Below are 19,154 nucleotides of genomic sequence, written 5' to 3' on the forward strand. Positions count from 1 at the left end.
ATCCTTCCTAATCGATAGTGAGGGCATAATTACGTTTCTCAAGGTTAGTTAGGCAGGGTTGTTTGAAGGGACAGAAATGAGAGCGAAGGGAATCAAGAAGACAAACTAGAGAATCAAGCATTTTGGAGCCGAGGAGGCGATTAAGAGTTTTTGGCACACTTGAAAAAACCCGACTGCAATTTTATCAGTAGTCTCATTAGGGAACTGTTGGACAAGGTCAAGCAGGTCTTTGAGAACTGATACACTGAAGCAGTTCCTCTCTGCTTCACCAAGTTCCTCAACGTCTGAACACAAATATTCCCCATGAGCATTTCCTTAACTATTGCACAATCCTATAATCCGAAAAGACTGACATCCTTCTTCAATGAAAATTTCCAGGGATGAATTCGTGACTATTTTCAACAGAGATAGGACGAAAATGACTCTACTCCATGAAGAAGAGGAATATTTACTTCAGTATGTGCAGGTGTTTGTGAAAATGTTTTTCCTGAAACCAGACTCCTGTGAGGGAAGGCAATAACAGAGACTATAGTGATTTGATCCCACGCAGAGCGTGGACTGATAGGCATCCTTGCAAATATTGCTCAATGACATATCTTACTCACCTCCTTCCTTTCCTTCCTTTTGCACTCCACTACAAAATTATTTACTGACCTATTTTCATAGGTCAACTGCTAGCTATAGTTGGTAAAACTGATATTTAACTATATAAATAATAATAATGGAGAGAAAGTCAATTATGAAATTATACCAAGTGTCATAAGATGACAAATATAGCATTTTGCTGCACAATAAAGAAGTGGCAACTTATGCAGTTGGTCATTTAAAACTAAAAAAATACTCTGGTGATCGAGAGGTGAATGAAAAGCACTGCTATCCACTGATATAACCCCCAAATACCCATGATGATTTGGAGGTGAAAATGGGATGAAACTGGGATCCTGGATATAAATCCAGATTTCCCATTTGGGTGGTGGAATTCTGAGTCTTTGAATGTCCCAGGTTCTGCATTAGGAGGGAGCTGGGATCAGGAAGCAGAGCCAGAAACTGAAACATAATGCTTCAGTTTGGGATGCGGGTGTCTTAAGCACAGTCCTCATTTCTAGGCCCAATGCCTGCTCTAGAAAAACTACTGGGGATGTATATTTACAAAGAATAACATTGTTTTTCCTAAAACTCTTTTTCTAGACATCTAAATGCAATCTCTTAGCTCAGATTTTTTTTTCCAGGAAATTCATATCATTCTAAAAACAGTTTCACACTCTAATAAGTAAATGACTGAAAGCACTTCATTTTCTTATTTTATTTTCAAGAATTTTCTACCCACCCCAAAAGTCATGTAACAAAGCAGTTTATTTTTTACACAAATGAGTATGTCATATTTAGCCAGTTTTATGAAGCAGAACAATTTTATTGAGAGACAATACATAAAAAAATTTGCAATTAAAGCCTTACAAAGGAAAATCTCTTAAGCAATATGTATTCCTATTAGACTAGGGGATTAGAAATTAGTATGTAACCAAGATGCCTTAGAAAGATTATATGTGAACACTAGAGGTAGAGAAATAAAGTATAAGAAAGTTCAGGAATTATATCAGTCAGGGATCTCCAGAGAAATAAAACTAATTATACATGGAAATTAATTTGAGGGAATTTTCAATTTTTCTTGTTTCCTTTAATCCCATCTCTTTAAATACTGTGTTACTGCAGTCTTTTCCGTTAAATTGCCAGGATGGAAATCTGTTCCCTGTAGGGCCCTGAGTGAGGAACTCAGATCCAGTTAGCATACATTCGCAAAGATTTGTATCAGTCTAATGCTGAGGTAGGAATTTATAATTTAGTTGTGATACTATGAAACTGACATATAAATTTGTTCTCTTTGCTTGGTATCTGACCCAGAGAATCTAAAATCCCTACCATTTGCTAAAGTATGGACATAGGCTGGTTCTGTGTACATTTTCTTTTATGCCTAGCATTTGATCTGTGATTTGTGGGCAGGGTTCTCCTATTCCCTTTGATTGGCACAGTGAGAATGCATCTTTTGTCTTAGTGAAGCAACTTTTGGTGGGCTGCTAGACAGCATCTATTCACCAGAAAGGTCAAACCCTGATTACAGTCTTGGATCTTTCACCTCTAGGCCAATCATCCAGAAAGAAGAAATGTCTTGCAGAGTGATTTAATAATTGATGACACCCACCTGTTGAAGCCTCTGTAAAAATTCTTGGGTGACAGGGTTTGCAGTTTCCTGGCTGCTGGGTACATGAGCAGTGCTGAGGTCGGTAGAAGATATAGATGCTCTACACGCTTTCCCATAAGCCTTTGCCTTATGTTTCCTTTACATCTGGCTCTTCACCTGCATTCTGTGTAAAATCACTGATAATAGACAAAAGGAAGTGGGTAAAAAGGACAGCCAACGTCCTATTGCAGGGAGTAAGAGAGTCTTGGAAAGTGAATAGGGGAACCCTGATTTGCAGCCCTTTGCTAGAAAGCCCAGGTCAGAGTTTGGAGTTGAAGATTGACATCTGTAGTGTGAGTCAGGGCTAAGTCCTCAAACTGTGGTCTCTGGTATCATTTCTAGATAGAGTGAAAAATGAGCTGTAAGACACGCCTCTGGAGCTCTCGGAAACAGGTTACTGATGGAGAGACATCACTATGCCTTTGGTAACAGCTTGAGTTATCTTCCAGAAACTGTGAGCATCATTTTGCATTCAATTTTCACATGTCCTTATATTAAATTTAGAAATTGTTTTAGAGACAAGAAAACAGATCAACAAAGGTTACTCAGGTGACATGAAACAACCAGTATGTAGAACATGAACTTACGTTTATAGTAATCTATAAAAATTCTGTGTTCTTGATTTTAATTTTGAGATAATGAATAATTACTTTTTTATATCATGTACCCAACAACTGGGCAAAAAATCCCATTATCGGGAAATTCCCAAGTACCTTATTATCCCCAAATTGTCAAATTGTGGATCATTTGAAAACATTGACACATTGGGCCGGCATAGTAGCCTAATGGTTAAAGTCCTCACCTTGCATGAACTAACATTCCATATGGGTGTTGGTTCAGGTTCTGCCTGCCCCACTTCCCACTCAGCTCCCTGCTTGGGCAAGCAGTCCAGGACGGCCCAAAGCCTTGGGACCCTGCACCCGTGTGGGAGACTTGGAAGAACATCCCAGATCCTTGCTCCCAATGGGCTCAGCTCTGGCTACTGCGGCCACTTGCGGAATTAATCAGCAGATGAATCTTCCTCTCTGTCTTTTCTTCTCTGTAAATCTGACTTTTAAATAAAATAATAAATAAATCTTTTTTATTGAAAAGGAAACTACACAGAAAAGAGGGGAGAGAGGAAGATCTTCTGTCCCATAACTCACTCCCCAAGTGAGCGCAATGACTGGAGCTGAGCCAGTCCAGGAGCCAGGAGCTCTTCTGGGTCTCCCACGTGGGTGCAGGGTCCCAAGGATTTGGGCCGTCCTTGACTGCTGTCCCAGATCACAAGCAGGGAGCTGGATGGGAAGTGGAGATGCCGGGATTAGAACCAGCACCCATATGGGATCCTGGCACATGCAAGGTGAGGACATTTACTACTACGCTATCACGTTGGGCCCATAAAAAATCTTTAAAAATATCATATATTGTCTCCAAATCAGCACCCCTCATTCACCATGTTGAATGTATATTTGGAGTTACTTCACATCCTTTCTTCACAAAATGAACCCATTCTTTATTGAGAAGTGTGTATTTTACCTTTTTTATTTGAAACACTGTTAGAGTTTTTTCTTGTTTTTCAAGATTTATTTTTATTGTAAAGCAGACAAACAGAGAAAGAAGGAGAGATAGAGAAAAAGATCTTCTGTCCACTGTTTTACTCCCCAAACCAGAGCTATGCTGATCTAAAGCCATGAGCCAGGAGCCTCTTTCTAGTCTCGCATGCAGGCGCAGGGTCCAAAGGCCTTGGCTTGGGCAGTCCGTGACTGCTCTCTCAGGCCACAAGCAGGGAGCTGGATGGGAAATGGAGCAGCTAGGACACGAATTGGTGCTTATATGAGATCCTGGACATGCAAGGTGAGGACTTCTAGCACACCGGGCCCCCTCTTATTACTTTTCCACATCCACATTAAGAATAAAGGGCCAGTGGGATTTCTAAAACTTGGGAACCTTGTTGATATTACAGCATGTGTCACTCTAGGTCTGATCGAGGATGGGACCTAGTTTTCTGGTAGAATGTGGACAAAATTCATAATCTGAAAGCTAAAAGTTAAGTGGTTCAGTCCTGTTCTAGTGAACGGCTCATGTTGGATCACAGAGAATATTTAGAGAAAGGATCATACAATGAGTTGGGAAAAAGAAACAGGAAACTCAAACTCAGACCTTTGTCACTGTCCTTTAAGCTGTATCATAAAATGATAATAATAAAAAGAAGTAAAAAAAAAAATAAGCTTCTTGGGCCAGGGTGATAGCCTAGCGGTTAGGGTCCTCACCGTGAATGCCCCGGGGATCCCATATGCTCACCGGTTATCACCAAGAAATCGTTGAACTCACTAGGATAATAAGATGCTGGACCTTGTGCTTGGTAAATACTTCCAATGAAAGAACCTCAACTGAATTTGAACTGTAGTAATGCAACAAGGTGGAGAAATCCACCATGGGGAGAGGGTTCTGGAAGGGGTGGGGGGAACCCCAGTGTCTATAACAACTGAGTCACGTAATACAATACAAGTAATAAAAAAAAGTGCATGTGAAAAAAATCAACTGACATATAAAGGAATGCTAATTAAACTCACAGGTGACCTCTCACAGGAAACTCTACAGGCAAGAAGAGAATGGAGTGACATATTCCAGATTCTAAAAACAAAAAATTTTGGCCCAGGATAACGTACCCAGCAAAATTTTCCTTTGTCTTTGAAAATGAAATAAAATTCTTCCACATTAAAGAAAAGTTAAAAGAATATGCCTCTTCCAAACCTGCACTACAAATGATACTAAGATATTCTCTTTACAGAGAAAAGGAATGATGCTCACCAAAACCAAATGCAAATGGGAAGAACATCCCAGTAAAAATGACAACAGAAGACTAAATCAATGAAGAACCCATTGCTAAAATGACAGGACCAAATTACCATCTATTTGTATTAATCTGAATGTAAACAGGTTAAACTCATCATTCAAATATCATGGATTGGTAAATGGGATTAAAAAAACAAAACCATCTATTTGTTGCCTACAGGAGACATATTTCACCAAAAAAGATCAGCCGGTGGCCTGAGAAAGCAGTCGAGGACAGCCCCAGGGTTTGGGACCCTGCACTTGCATGGGAGAACCTGAGGAGGCTCCTGGCTTCGGATTGGTTCAGCTCCAGCTGTTGCAGCTGCTTGAGGAGTACGGAAGATCTTCCTCTCTGTCCCTCCTGTCTGAATATCCAGCTTTCCAAAAAATAAAATAAAATAAAATAAAATAAAATAAAATAAAATAAAATAAAATAAAATAAAATAAAATAAAAGCATCTTAAAAAAAAACAAGAATAAGCTTCTTCAGAAGCTAGCTATGCTTGGTGTATAGGTCAAAGTGACAACACAACCAATGGAATGGGGACAAAATAATTGTAAATTGTAAAACTGAAAGGGAACTAATTTCCAGGATCCATGACAAGCTCTAGAAACTCAACGTCTACAAAATCAATCAATCCAGTTATGACATGGGCAAGGGACATGAACAGAGATTTTTCAAAGGATGAAATGCAATTGGCCAACATACACGTGACCAAAAAAAAAAAAAGGCTCAGGATTATTAGCCATCAGGGAAATACAAACAAAAACCACAATGAGATTTCTCCATGTCAGTTAGAATGATCGTCATCTGAAAATCAAAAAGTAGTAAATGCCGGCAGTGATGTGGGGAACAGAGTATCATAATCCACTCCTGGTAGGAAGGTAAACTTGCACAACCATAATGGGAGTCAGCTTAGATATTCCTCAGAGATCTGAAAACAGAGCTACCATATGACCCAGCCATTCCACTCCTGGAAATTTATGAAGTGAAATCAACAAAATAGAGTTATTTTATTTATGTTTATTGTGGCTGAAATCACAATAATGAAGTTATGGAATAAGCTGTGATGTCAAAGCATGAGTATATCACTTACTCTTAAAAAATGAAATTTTATCTTTTCCAGCAAAGTGGATGTGACTGGAAACCATTAAGGTCAGTGAAGTAAGCCAGTCCCCAAATAACAAATACCACGCTTTCTGTAATCTGTGTTTACTGATATACAGAACACAAAAATGTATTCTAACGAATGAGATGGGCATTTTAAGGTCTGATTACCATTTGTAGCCTTTGCTTACGTTCTTTAGGATTTTTCTTTTCTACTTGATATGTAATTCTTTCCTTAACAGAGCATTAAGAGAACAAAGTGAACAAAAATTATGTATTGAAAAAATTTAAACACACATACACACAGAAAGGAAGGAGGAGGGTGGGAAGGGAACCTGGGCATTAGGGAGAGTGGGATGTGATCTATTACTCTTCTTCTAATTCTGTGTTGTGAAATATGAAATTTGTTCAAGTCATGTAAATAAATTAAAATATTTTAAAAAACAACATTCTTAAGGTAGGTCCCGAAGAGACTCCCACTGGGTCACATCTAAAGGGTTCATCAGTGTTCAACAACCCCACCCTGGGGAGTAAGGCTTTAACGTTTTGGGCAGACATTCAACACCAAAACACAGTAAACATAGCAATGATTTGCTGCTTCTCCCTACAAGATACAAATAGATGCCTCGTGCTTTTCTGTGCTCCATCAATCCAGATGGAAACAGGTGGACACAGGATGGTTTCCTGCTGCAGTTTTCTAGCATCCTCCAGTATTAAAGATATGCATTGCTAGCATTGAATAGGAGAAACAGCACTTCATCATCTTGCCTTATATAAATACTCAATAAATATCAAATGCTTTGATTAGAATTACCAATTTTTTTCACCATAGTTTACTCTTATCATTTTTTTTGTCTGATTCTTTATGTGGTAAACAAATGTGCATGCATGAAAGGTCAACGAATAATGAAGAGTTAATTGTCTGATGAAGTCATTTATTCAGTGAAATGCTCTTTCAGTTTATCCTCGAATGGGTTTGAGAAAAATTTCCGTAATAATAATATCTGGAGAAAATGATCATGAGTACATAACTGCAATGATATGGATATAAAAGAAAACCGGATGGGCCAATGGCATTAACAGTCTTAGAAGATGCTACAGTTAATCACAGTGTAATAAGGAATGTGGACCACAGAAGCAGAATCTGTCTGCATTCTTGTAGGACCCTTCATGGATGTCTCAGGCTCTCATAGTTTGATTTCATTAACCCTTAAGCTTCTTTGACTCTTCTTGCCATGATTAGTTTTACTTACAGGTTACATTTCTCATGGTACACACATCAATTCACTTTCTGGGATTGCCAGTGGTTTCTCAGAAATTTGGTTAACCCAGTTTTCCGGTTTGTCATATGTATGTCTCTTATTGCAATGCTGACACTAAAATGAGTGCTGTAACACTTATGTTGTGGTGGGTGCACCACTTTGCATCACTCATTCGTCCGTGACACATACTGTCACCTGTTTTAAGTATAATTGCTCTGCTTTTTTCAATTTTTTTTATGAGTTCACTTCTTAGCCTAAAAATTGGATCGTTAGATTACCAAGCAGCCATATTCTGATGGAATGCACCACTGCATGGCCTGCCTAAGTGGCTAACTGGTTTGAGATTATTTGGACTTATTTTCTTAAGCGTCAGTACCCAAGGATCATGGTCTTTAAATGCACGCATGACAGCTAGTAACAGATAGGCAGGACACTTCACGTGGATCTCTTAATACATCACTAAAATGAGGCACCTCTGGAGTGAATCACAGAAGTTATTTAATCAGCAGGTTTAGCAGCTGTGATAAATGGTGTGTGTGATTTAAATTTGAGTAGAACTGTGTTTAATTGAAAATTTGGCCATCACATCAAAATGACACTGCAAAGGCTAGGACGACATTGAAGGACTGCCAGAGATGCCAAGAATGTAACAGAGACAAAGCCACTTGGGTTAATATTTCATGAAGCCGTTAGTGTTTTATAATGGAGGGTTCTAGACAATATGTTCCAGGACCATTCTCATCAGAATTCCCTAGGAACATTTGCTAAATTACAGATCCCATGGAGGATACAAATTTTCTAGCTTCAGCAAAGTTCAGTAGTAGTTCTTATACACACGATAGTCTGTGGACCTAGTGTTTCTTTATAAATCAGGAGAGTATTTTGCTACCAATTACAATGGACTTTATTAACATTTGACCATTCATTTTCAGAAAGGTTTACATTTAAAACGTATTGAGTAAGAGCCCAACGTGGTAGTCTAGCAGCTAAAGTCTTTGCCTTGCACGAGCCTGGATACCAAATAGGTGCATTTTCTAATCCCAGGGGCCCTGCTTCCCATCTAGCTCCCTGCTTATGGCCTGTGAGGGCAGTCCAGGACGGCCAAAATCCTTGGGACCCTGTATCCACACAGGAAACCAGGAAGAGGCTTCAGGTTCCTGGCTTCAGATTCCATTGCAGCCGATTGGGGAATGAATTAGTGGACAGATGCTCTTCCTCTCTGTCTCACCCCCTTTCTGCCTATCTGACTTTCCAATAAAAATAAAATAAATATTTATAATAAACTTATGGATCAAAAAGGAGGATAGTATGCCTGAGGTATAGGTTATATAAATAGTTTTTTTAAATTAAGGCATTTTTATAAGATAAAAATTGAGCCGCATTTTAAACCTCTGATGCTTTACTCGCAATGGCATTTTGATATAGAAAACTTACAAAATCCATGCAAGTGGTGAAGTATTACTAGATTTAATCAGGACCCTCTAACAGCTCCTGTATTAGAGGTTTCCTTTGTTTTAATGAGCATTATATGGATCACATGTCACCATCATTCTGTATAATGATTAATTTATGGCTAACAAGATTTCATAAATCTCTCCCTATGTGCACCTGACAACAGATTTTCTTTGTTGCTGGATCAGTATTTGGTGCTGAAATATTTCCATTAATACAATGTTTTTAACTTCCAGAAAATCTATAGAGAGGTTTATTTGTAACATTCGTTCCAACAGCTATTCAATGAACTCCAACACTATGTGCAACTGGAAATCATGAAAATGATCTCCTTCTGGTCACACTGGAGGAATAGAGCTTAGAGTGAGAGACACTTGTAGCATACCATTTGCTACATGACTGCATTTGAATACAGTCTATGAATTTTGTGAACCTCGGATCGGCATACCTGTAAAGCAGATTGATCAAGTAAGATAACAGTGGTTGTGAAACGCCTGGCTTATTACCAAAGAATTGTAGAATAACTAAGGTCTTTTAGAAACAGGGGGAGAGACCTGGGAAGCCAAGCTGCAAACGCTGGATATGCTGAAACTGTTTCCAGCATAAGACATTCAGACTCTGAGCAAGTACCTGAAGCACTACACTGAAGGGAGAGAAAGAAAGGGTCAGTTGTTTCATGGCACCGCTAGAACTCTTAGTCATCTCATGATTTTTGAATTGCAAAGTGAGTAAGAATGTTATTTTACTTCAGGAAACAAGTCCATTGGCTATGGCTGAATGAATTTCAAATACTTAATAAAGTCACTACACTGAAATATCCCTTAATGCAAGTGACCTTATATTTCCTGCTACTGCTTTATTCTTTGAACACGTCTCCTGCTTCTCTCTTCATACATAATGAATAAATATTGTTTCTATATTTCGTAGTATTATGCACATTATATTTCAATAACATTTTAATTTCTACTGTAAGAGAAAAAAGGGCTGTTGTCCAAGAGGAGAAAGAACTAAGGATTTTTAAGTCTTAAAAATTTTATTTTTTTTTAAAGATTTATTTTTATTATTTTTTCATTGGAAAGGCGGATATACAGAGAGGGGAGACAGAGAGGAAGATCTTCCGTCCGATGTTTCACTCCCCAAGTGAGCGCAACGGGCCGATACTATGCCGGTCCGAAGCCAGGAGCCTCTTCCGGGTCTCCCACGTGGGTGCAGGTTCCCAAAGCCTTGGGCCGTCCTCGACTGCTTTCCCAGGCCACAGGCAGGGAGCTGGAAGGGAAGCGGGGCTGCCGGGATTAGAACCGGCGCCCATATGGGATCCCGGGCGTGCAAGGCAAGGACCTTTAACCACTTGTGCCACCGCGCCGGGCCCGTCTTAAAAATTTTAGTTAATTTATTCACTCTTCCACTTTCTCATAAACTTTAAGGGAAAGAGCTTTGAATAGTTACCTGACTATTTAGTGATACACATTTTCTATTATACATGGATAATTTCAGTTTTTGAAAAATTACAATAAATGAAAGGCAATATTACTGTGATATTAAACTTCTTTCCCAAACAATAGCATTTCAGTGTTGCTCGGTAGGAAGGTAAATCTGAGCACACATTCTGTGCCTTGGGTTAGATATTCTCTAATGTTAGATATTCTCAGGTCTTTGTCTCCCGTGGTCTCCCATCCCATCTTTCTTACCTTAAATTTGCTTTGCTCTATTTTTATGGTGGCAAATTAATCTCCTGCTAAAATTGGATCCCTGGGTTGAGGGAATTATAGAGGCAACTTCCAGGGTCCCTCATCATAAGACCCGTAAAGTCATTTTTGTGCTCCACAGATAGCATAGCATCTTGATGTTGGGTCTTGCACTGAAGGTTTTTTTCCCCCTTGAATTCTCAAGCCCCATGTCAGACAAAGCCACAGTCTGATGGACCAGAGGTCATTTGCCATCAGCCAGACTGTCAAAAGAATATGTTATTATAGGTCAACCAAAAGATGCCCTGAGCCAGCACTGTAGCACAATGGGTTAAGCCCATGCTTGGAATAAAAGCATACCATTTCAAAAACATTATCTGACACATTGCTTGAAAATGTATCTTCCTACATAAAACTAGAAAACAACTCAAAAGAATGTTAAGACCATTGCATATCAGGTGGGGACTTTTACATCAGGTGAACTTGTACCTCATCACCCCATTTTCAGTCTATAAAAATGTTTACCCCTCATATCTTGGTGTGATCAGTAATTAAGCATTGTTAGCTTGCTGGCTGCTTGCTCTGAGATTAAAATAAATAGCTGCTTTCTTCGATTACCAAAATATCAGCGACTCCCTTAAAGTGCGATGGAAGAATGCATTCAGGTTTCAGAAGATCCACAAGAAGAATTCTCTAAAAGTTCTGAGAATATTGGAATTGAAAGATAAGTTTATTTTGATATGAACCATATATATGTAGATCAATACATAGATATAATATGAATTTTCAAAGATCTGTCATATGTATAAGTATCAAATATTTTAAAGACATAATATTTTTTAATTTTAATGTCTTCAGAAGCTTTTTGAAATGCATTTTTAGGCAATCACTAACCCTATCTAAATAGGTTTAAAATAACAGGAGACTAGAAGATACCCTCAAAAGAGTTTAGCAATGTTTTGAAGGAATTTAATGTATCACTGATTTCATAATCAGTCAAAACATAAATTAAGGTTCAAATAATTTTGAACACAGGACAAATGGTTGACACATAATGAGGAACGGAACTGTAATAGTGATTAAGGTCATAATAAAGCAAGGTGAATCTGCCAGACTCTGAGAAGGAAGAAAAGTATTTTAAAATTTGGAGAAAAGGTTCTGCTTTTTTATGGCTTTTTCTTTTTGTGACAATATTCATATGTGCACGTACACCAATATTTATTTTATTGGGATGGATTTCTTAAGCTCTCGCTACATGTTGTTAAAAAAAATGTTTTGTGTACCAATGTTGCCACAAAGTTCTTAATGCTGGGGCTGCTGGTCTAAATGCATACTAATATGATATTATTCTTACAGCTTTGGTAAGTGACAATTGCATTTTCTTTGCTGCTAGCTATTATTAATGAGTTATGAAGCATCTAATTGTAATTAGCAATTTTGAGATTTTTTTTATCAATCTTTCCCACTTTTACATTTGAGAATTAGCATTTCTTTTTAAGAATCTATGAATTAAAAGTGCTTACATAAGTGAAAATCATTTCAAGTATTTTTCAATCTTGTTGAATATCATTAAAAAGGCTCTTATAATTTTAAACCTAGTAGCCTAACGTTTTTATTTAACATAAAAATGTTTCATGTAGGGGCTGCTGTTGAGGTTCAGCATGCAATTATGACATCACACAGGGGTGCTGGATCATGTCTGTTGGCTCCACTTCCAACCCAGCTCCCAGCTAATGACCTAAGAGATGGAACAGAAGACAGTTCAAATATTTTCGTTTTAGCTGCCCCTGTGGGAGGCAGCTTCTGCTTGCTCCAAGTGTTTGTGGCTGTTTGAGGAGTGATCCATTCGGGAAGATCCATTCCTTCAAAATAGTAAATACTGAAAAAAATAAACATTTGGCTTATTATTTTGCTTTTTGGAAAGTGATACAAAGAGGGAGAGAGAGAATATGATTAAGGGGGAATGGTTGCTGGTCACTGGTTTTCTCCTCCAGCACTCACAGGATACTAGACTGGACCAGTAACAAGTCAGGAGCCAGGTCGCTGGCCAGGGTCTCCATGTGGGTGGCAGAGACCCAAGTACTTGAGCCATCACCAGCTGCCTGGACTGCAACCACACACTCTGATCCAGCAGCATCACTACTGTGCAAAATGAGCATCTTTGTGACTTTTAAAAATAAATATATATTTATTATCATATATAAATGTGTATATTATACTTACATATATCCAGAATATATACAGAAATCAGTGTACAGAAAAAAAATCTAGCTAAATAGAAACATTTTCCCCAGTCTTTATTTCTAGCAACTAATTTTTTCAATAATCACTCTTGATATTATTGATAACGGTATTATAATAATCATAGACTCAAATACATATCATTTAAATAACATAATTATTTTTATCAACAGTAAATTAACCTAATGATATATTACAATAAATACATTGTGATGAATTTTTATTATTTATATAAATATAAATATATATGATAAATATAATATGTATTGCAATCAGTGTGCAGAAAAAAACAACTAGCCAACATTTTCTTCCTCAAGTCCGTATTGCTTTTCAACTGATTCTTTCAATAGTTTTTAATTGTTTTCTGAACTAATTTTTTATCCTAACTAATGAGGGTTTTTTTGAAGGCAGATACTCCTAATAAATGTTGGCCATTTCAGAGGGGGAAAAGAAGCCTTGTAGTATAACGAGAACACGCAAAATAAACAAACTTGACTGAAAGATAATCAGTAACCAAGAGTTCTCAAGGGGTAACATGGAAACAATCCAATTTTGGAAGAGATAACGTTGTAACATCTGAATAATATCATTGCAAATGCTGTAAAATATTATCACAATCCATTTGTTTATATGACACTTTCACTATTGGGCCCAGAATCCTGGGATCATTTTCTCAGCTTTCAATTTTTCGTTATGTTCCTTCAGCAAGGGCTATTCCTCATCTGGGTAGTTATCCCAACGTGTATCTCCGGAACTGAGTCGAAAGGAAAAATTAATTCTTACAAGGCAGTGAAAGTTTTCTTCAGGAACTAAAATAGTAAGAATCCTGGGTTAAGAAATTGTGTCCCATATGTCTAGAATCTTGGGGATTAGGACAAAGAAAGCCTGGGAACAGGAGGGTCTGAAATTGACGCTATGTTGCATTTCACAAATCAGGATAGTTGCAAAAGAAGGAGACTGCTGTGTTGGAGTGGGATGAAAAAAAAAAAGTAGGCAAGGTTTAGAAGTCAGGGGTGCAACAGCTACACTTAAAGGTCTAAACATTGGAAACTGTTATATTTATGATGTAACATAGGTTATATATGTTTGCAGTTTGTTGAAACAAAATAGAATTCTCTGACTGATGAGGCCTGGAGGGTTATCTTGGAGGTCTAAAGCCAGGCAGCACAATGAGAACATAAAATGTGAGCCTGCTTCCGTTGATCCCGTCGTGGACACGTATGTTTCTGTTTTCTATAAACTGTTCATCTTAGAAACAGAACAATGAGCACTGGCATGACATAAATTTCCAATGAATGACATTATTTGTTCTATTCTTTATATAGTCTAACAAATTCAGTGGTAGGTACTTGATAAATACGTGTTGATGTCATTTACTGATCAAAATGCAGAGCAAAAAGGGATGATTCAATTAAGCACCATCTTAGTCTGTCATTTTTTTTGGCTTTGAACCTTGTGAGGAAAATAAAACTTCAGAAGTCGTTGTTGACACCCCATCAATTCTTCATTCTATCAGTAATTTTCTAAGGAACTTTAAGCTGTGAACATGATCTTATATATTTACTAAAGCATTGTATACACATATAATCAAACTATGTGTTTTAAGAAATATATGTAGTTTCTTCTTGAAAAAAATACAGCTTGCTTCTTCTTAAAAGGCATGTTAAGAATTTATTATTTAATATTTGTATACTGGTTCACATGTTGAAAAATGAGACCACAGACTACCTGCTGAGACTGCTAATTATCCATTATTAGAATTGTGGCTTCCAATCAGTATATTTATAAGTATATGATTTTAATATGTGTCTCCCTTTGTTGTTGGTTTGTTTCATAATATCAATTTACTTTTTTGGTTTATTTTCACAATGTTTTAAACTGACATGCAGAGATAAAAGAGTGCACACATATACACTCAGGCACACACAAACACATACAAATACTCAGACACACAAATACACACATTAATACAAACATATACAGAGAGAGATTTTCCACCTGCTATTGCAAATAATTATTTACACTTATGTTTTATGAAAACCTGATGCACCTTTGGCCTATAGTGAGAAGTAAATTTAACATGGTACAAATAAAAAAGAGGCTCTAAAAGTCAACAAAGAACCGTCTTCCAGTAACAAACTCAACTCTACCTCTTAATAAGTGACATCTTCAAATGATAATTTCTTTTCCATGCGGACACAATCATTTTATTTTGCCTATAAAGGCAGGACATCTTATGTTTGTGTTATCTCTGACCATTGATTCAGCCTTAAGTAAGGAATTGCTACCAAATATGCTGATATATAAGTCTATGTATTTTATTTTGATCCAGTCACTCCAAAAGACAGAATCTTTACAGAGAGAGCGAGAGAGCCTTTATAAGAATATTTATTTTAAACACACAGATCTTTGCTGTACAAACTTACTGATTCTTCCATCCAAATCTACTCGCATATTTATAAAAGGGCATGCAAAGTGTATCTCAGCTAAACTTAGAGACACGGGCTGAGATTCAGACTGGTATCAAAGACGTGTATAGATATGAGTACAGCCTGTATGTGACTCTCATCATGAGGAAGGAGTAAAATCCTCATCCTAGAATGCCTTCCCTTCAAAAGCAGATGTCCCTGCATTCTCCAAGGTAATTTGACTCATGAAGATATAAGCTAAAAGACATGTTTTTGTCATGGAAGAAATTATTCTAAATCTTGGGAGAAGAATATACTGTTATGAGATACAAACAATTCTCTGCAAAACCAGAATGACTTTTCCAGAACTTCTGAGAAGCCATGTTAGTATGTGATTAAGGGATTATAAACTGATAAGTTAATTAATAATAAATCAGAGGAGAGAAACTAAAAAATTAGCAATCAGTTCCTTAAATTTGCTAGGGATCAAGAGGGCTTAACAGATAAAAATCATCTTGAGTATCAAATTGTTATGTATTGCATTTATTTTTATGTGCAGTGGCTGTGTGACTCTGAATATACAAAATGCACATTAATTCAAGACACTTTACTTTTACTCCACCATCTGAAATTATGCTTAGTAGTTGCAATCATTTTTTGTGTCCTGTAATGTTTAGTAGTTGCAATGATGACTTCTGAAAGTAAATATTTTAAAGAGAAATGAAGTGACAAATTCAGCATGACTCCTCCATGCCAATTAAAGTAAAGCACAACATGCTTTTATGATACTCATCACAAATATTAAAGATTTCTCTTGGTAACAGCATTTGCATTAAGATCATTTATATTTCATCTAATTGACTTACGGGCACAAATTGTAAACCAGGTTATTGTGGCACAGATTTCTGATAAACGTAATCAAAATGATTTTGGGGACTCATTTTTTTGTTACTATAACATTGCCATGTGGCTTTTTTTTGGTTCTTGTTATTATAGAACATAAGTGTAATCGATATTTTGCTGTGCAATATTTGTTTACTGACATTTTGCATAATCTTTGCTAAAATACCATTGCACAGGTGTGATAATTACCACTTCACAGGTAAGGAGAAACAAGTTTTGAATGTAAGCAGTCTGATCAAGATTATGAGTATTTAGTAGTCAGGTCCTTGAATCCACACATTAGAATGACAAAAACTGCACAGTAAGTCCCATTGCAATGGTGGAGAGATACAACATTCAAATGTTGCAATGGAGAATTGAGTTAGATTTGTTCACCAAATAAACAGAGTCTGAGTGAAATATTAGTGGAATTTATTTTTACACTAATGATTTAATTGTAACACTAGAAATTTTAGCTTAGAAACACTAGATAACTTTATTTTTCCTTAAAATATTGGACTTCTCAATATCAAAGAAATTCTTGCTCTCTATACTGATGTCACAATGGTGTTCTTATGAAAACACCATGGGAAGACAGAAAGAATACATAGTCCTATGTTTAGAGGCCAAGGCCAGCTTACCTCATTCTGAACAGTACCTTGAAGTATAATTTTTCCCACACTTCAAGTAACATTATTGACTCGATGTTCATGTATCCAGGTGTTTACGTAACCGTTTCACACAAATAAGCATAAAATAAAATGTACCAAGGGTATAACAATTATCCCATGCTTATACTAGCACAAGGCGGTACATGGAATTTCTGTCATTGAAATCTTATTTTGTGCCACTGTTTCAGTTTAAGAGCAATAAAACTCCAACAGAAAATGACCTTCATTTGGACTTAATGGTAGTCAGTTTCCACAGATGCTGATAGGAATGACAGAAAGAGAATAACCGACTAGTGTAAATTGGAGCTCCTCTCTGAACTTGCTGAGCTTGCCTGGCAACTGCTCCATCCAATGCTCCATTCAATCAGTATTTCTAGAAAGGCATGATTAATGCACACAGTTGCATGTAATATACATAAGTGGAAAAGTTGTTGACCTCTGTTGACTGGTTACAAATGACTAGAAGAAAACAAAAATCAATAAAGAAATTAAGGAAATATTTCAACACTGAATTCATTCCCAATATTTGATTTATCTGTTTTTCTCTTTTTATATACTCCTGGTATATTCATTTACACTCTAAGTAATCAGACGTTTTCCTATATGTCTTTAGATTTGTAATCTAATCTTCCAACCACACTTCCTCCTTAAAGGTAAACAAAGAGTATAAACCTTACTTCACCAAGAATCCACAATACATTCAATTCTAACTTTTCTTTTTCTGTCTTATCTAGATTTCATTTATTGAGCATGTATTATATTCCAAACACAAGGTTAAATATGTTGTACTCATAAATGTGTACAATATTTTCAATATATCTTTGAACTAAGACAAATAAAATGAGGATAATAAAACTTGTAGGATATTGCAGGGACGGAATTAATGATCAAATCCATTTTGTAACTAAAGTTGCATCATAGACAATCTATTGCTCCCCAATATCTGTATTCCCTTATCTCTAACTACGAAGTTTCATATGAGAAACAATCCTCACTTTGTTCTTTACTGCAAGGAATGTGACTAGGCTCTGTTGAGTAGAGTGACACAACCTCTGCATTGAGGCCACAAAGAGATAGCGCTGTCCTCTGTTTTTTCCTTACCACAGCCCAGTTTGACCTCAAGCTCAAATTCGTGTGCATAATGTAACACCAGTAAGTCAAAAGAATTCTAGGTCATTAGTAAAATGAAACTGCCAGAGGAGTGATCCAGATTTTGGAGTATGTGATTATTGCCTTATTAGAGAAGTTTAACACTTACCCCATGAAGGACGATATTCCACAGGTTAATTAATTAGAAAGTAAGAAAACAAACACCATGAAATAAAAACTTTTGGTGTGACCATGAGGGGAATCACAGAAATGATTTGTATTTATATTGATGATTTCATGTCATGAGAGGAAACAAATGGACAAAAGGAACCTAGGTTGGAGATTTCCATACTTATTAAAAGCAAAGGTTGTTCAAATGATTTAGGAATTTCAGTTTTGATAAATAATGTTCAAGAATGAGTATGAAATATACAAGTTTCTTCTTGTTCAGGGATTAAGGGTGAAAAGTGTGAGGAGGCCAGACATAATCTGATTAGCAAAACAAAATTAATTAGGAATAATCAGAATGCAAATATAGGAATAGCTAAGAAATACCTGGAAAATTTTTCCATATAACCTATTTTCCATGTCTATGACAGGTATAGTTTATTAGTATTTAATTTAGGTATAATAATTTCAATGGATATGCTGATCGTTAATTTCCTTAACTATTTGCTTTCAATTGATTATGAAGTTTATTACTGGGGTTCCTGTCCCATATGGGTGCTCGTATGAATCCAGGCTGCTTTGTTTCCAGGCAGCTCAGTACTATTGCCCCTGAAGAGCAATGGGAAATGGTCCAAGTCCCTTGGAATCTTGCACCCAAGTGAGAGACCCGGAAGAAGCTCGACTTGGAGAGTGAACCAGTAAATGAAAGATCTCTGCCTACCTCCAATTCTGGTTTTTTCTTTTTAACAATATTCTAAACATGATGGAAACTCACTCTTTAGCATTCGGAATTTTCTCTTCTTCGAAATGAAACTATCTTGCATTTAAATTTTTATATTTTGAGGCCCAGTACATTAGCCTAGTGGCTAAAGTCCTCACTATGCATGCAACAGGATCCCATATTGGCACCAGTTAGTGTCCTGCCTGCTTCTCATCCAGCTCCCTGCTTGTGGCCTGGGAATGTAGTTGAAAGGACAGACCAAAGCCTTGGGACCCTGCACCTGCATAGGAGACCCGGAGGAGGATCCTGGTTCCTGGCTTCAAATAAAATCAGCTCTTACCCATTCCGGCCACATGGGGAGTGAATCATTGGACAGAAGATCTTCCTCTGTCTCTCCTCCTCTCTGTATATCTGA

The sequence above is a fragment of the Ochotona curzoniae genome, unplaced genomic scaffold (genome assembly GCF_017591425.1).
Source record: "Ochotona curzoniae isolate NIBS_2020 unplaced genomic scaffold, NIBS_Ocur_1.0 scaffold_4506, whole genome shotgun sequence".
Taxonomy (NCBI): domain Eukaryota; kingdom Metazoa; phylum Chordata; class Mammalia; order Lagomorpha; family Ochotonidae; genus Ochotona; species Ochotona curzoniae.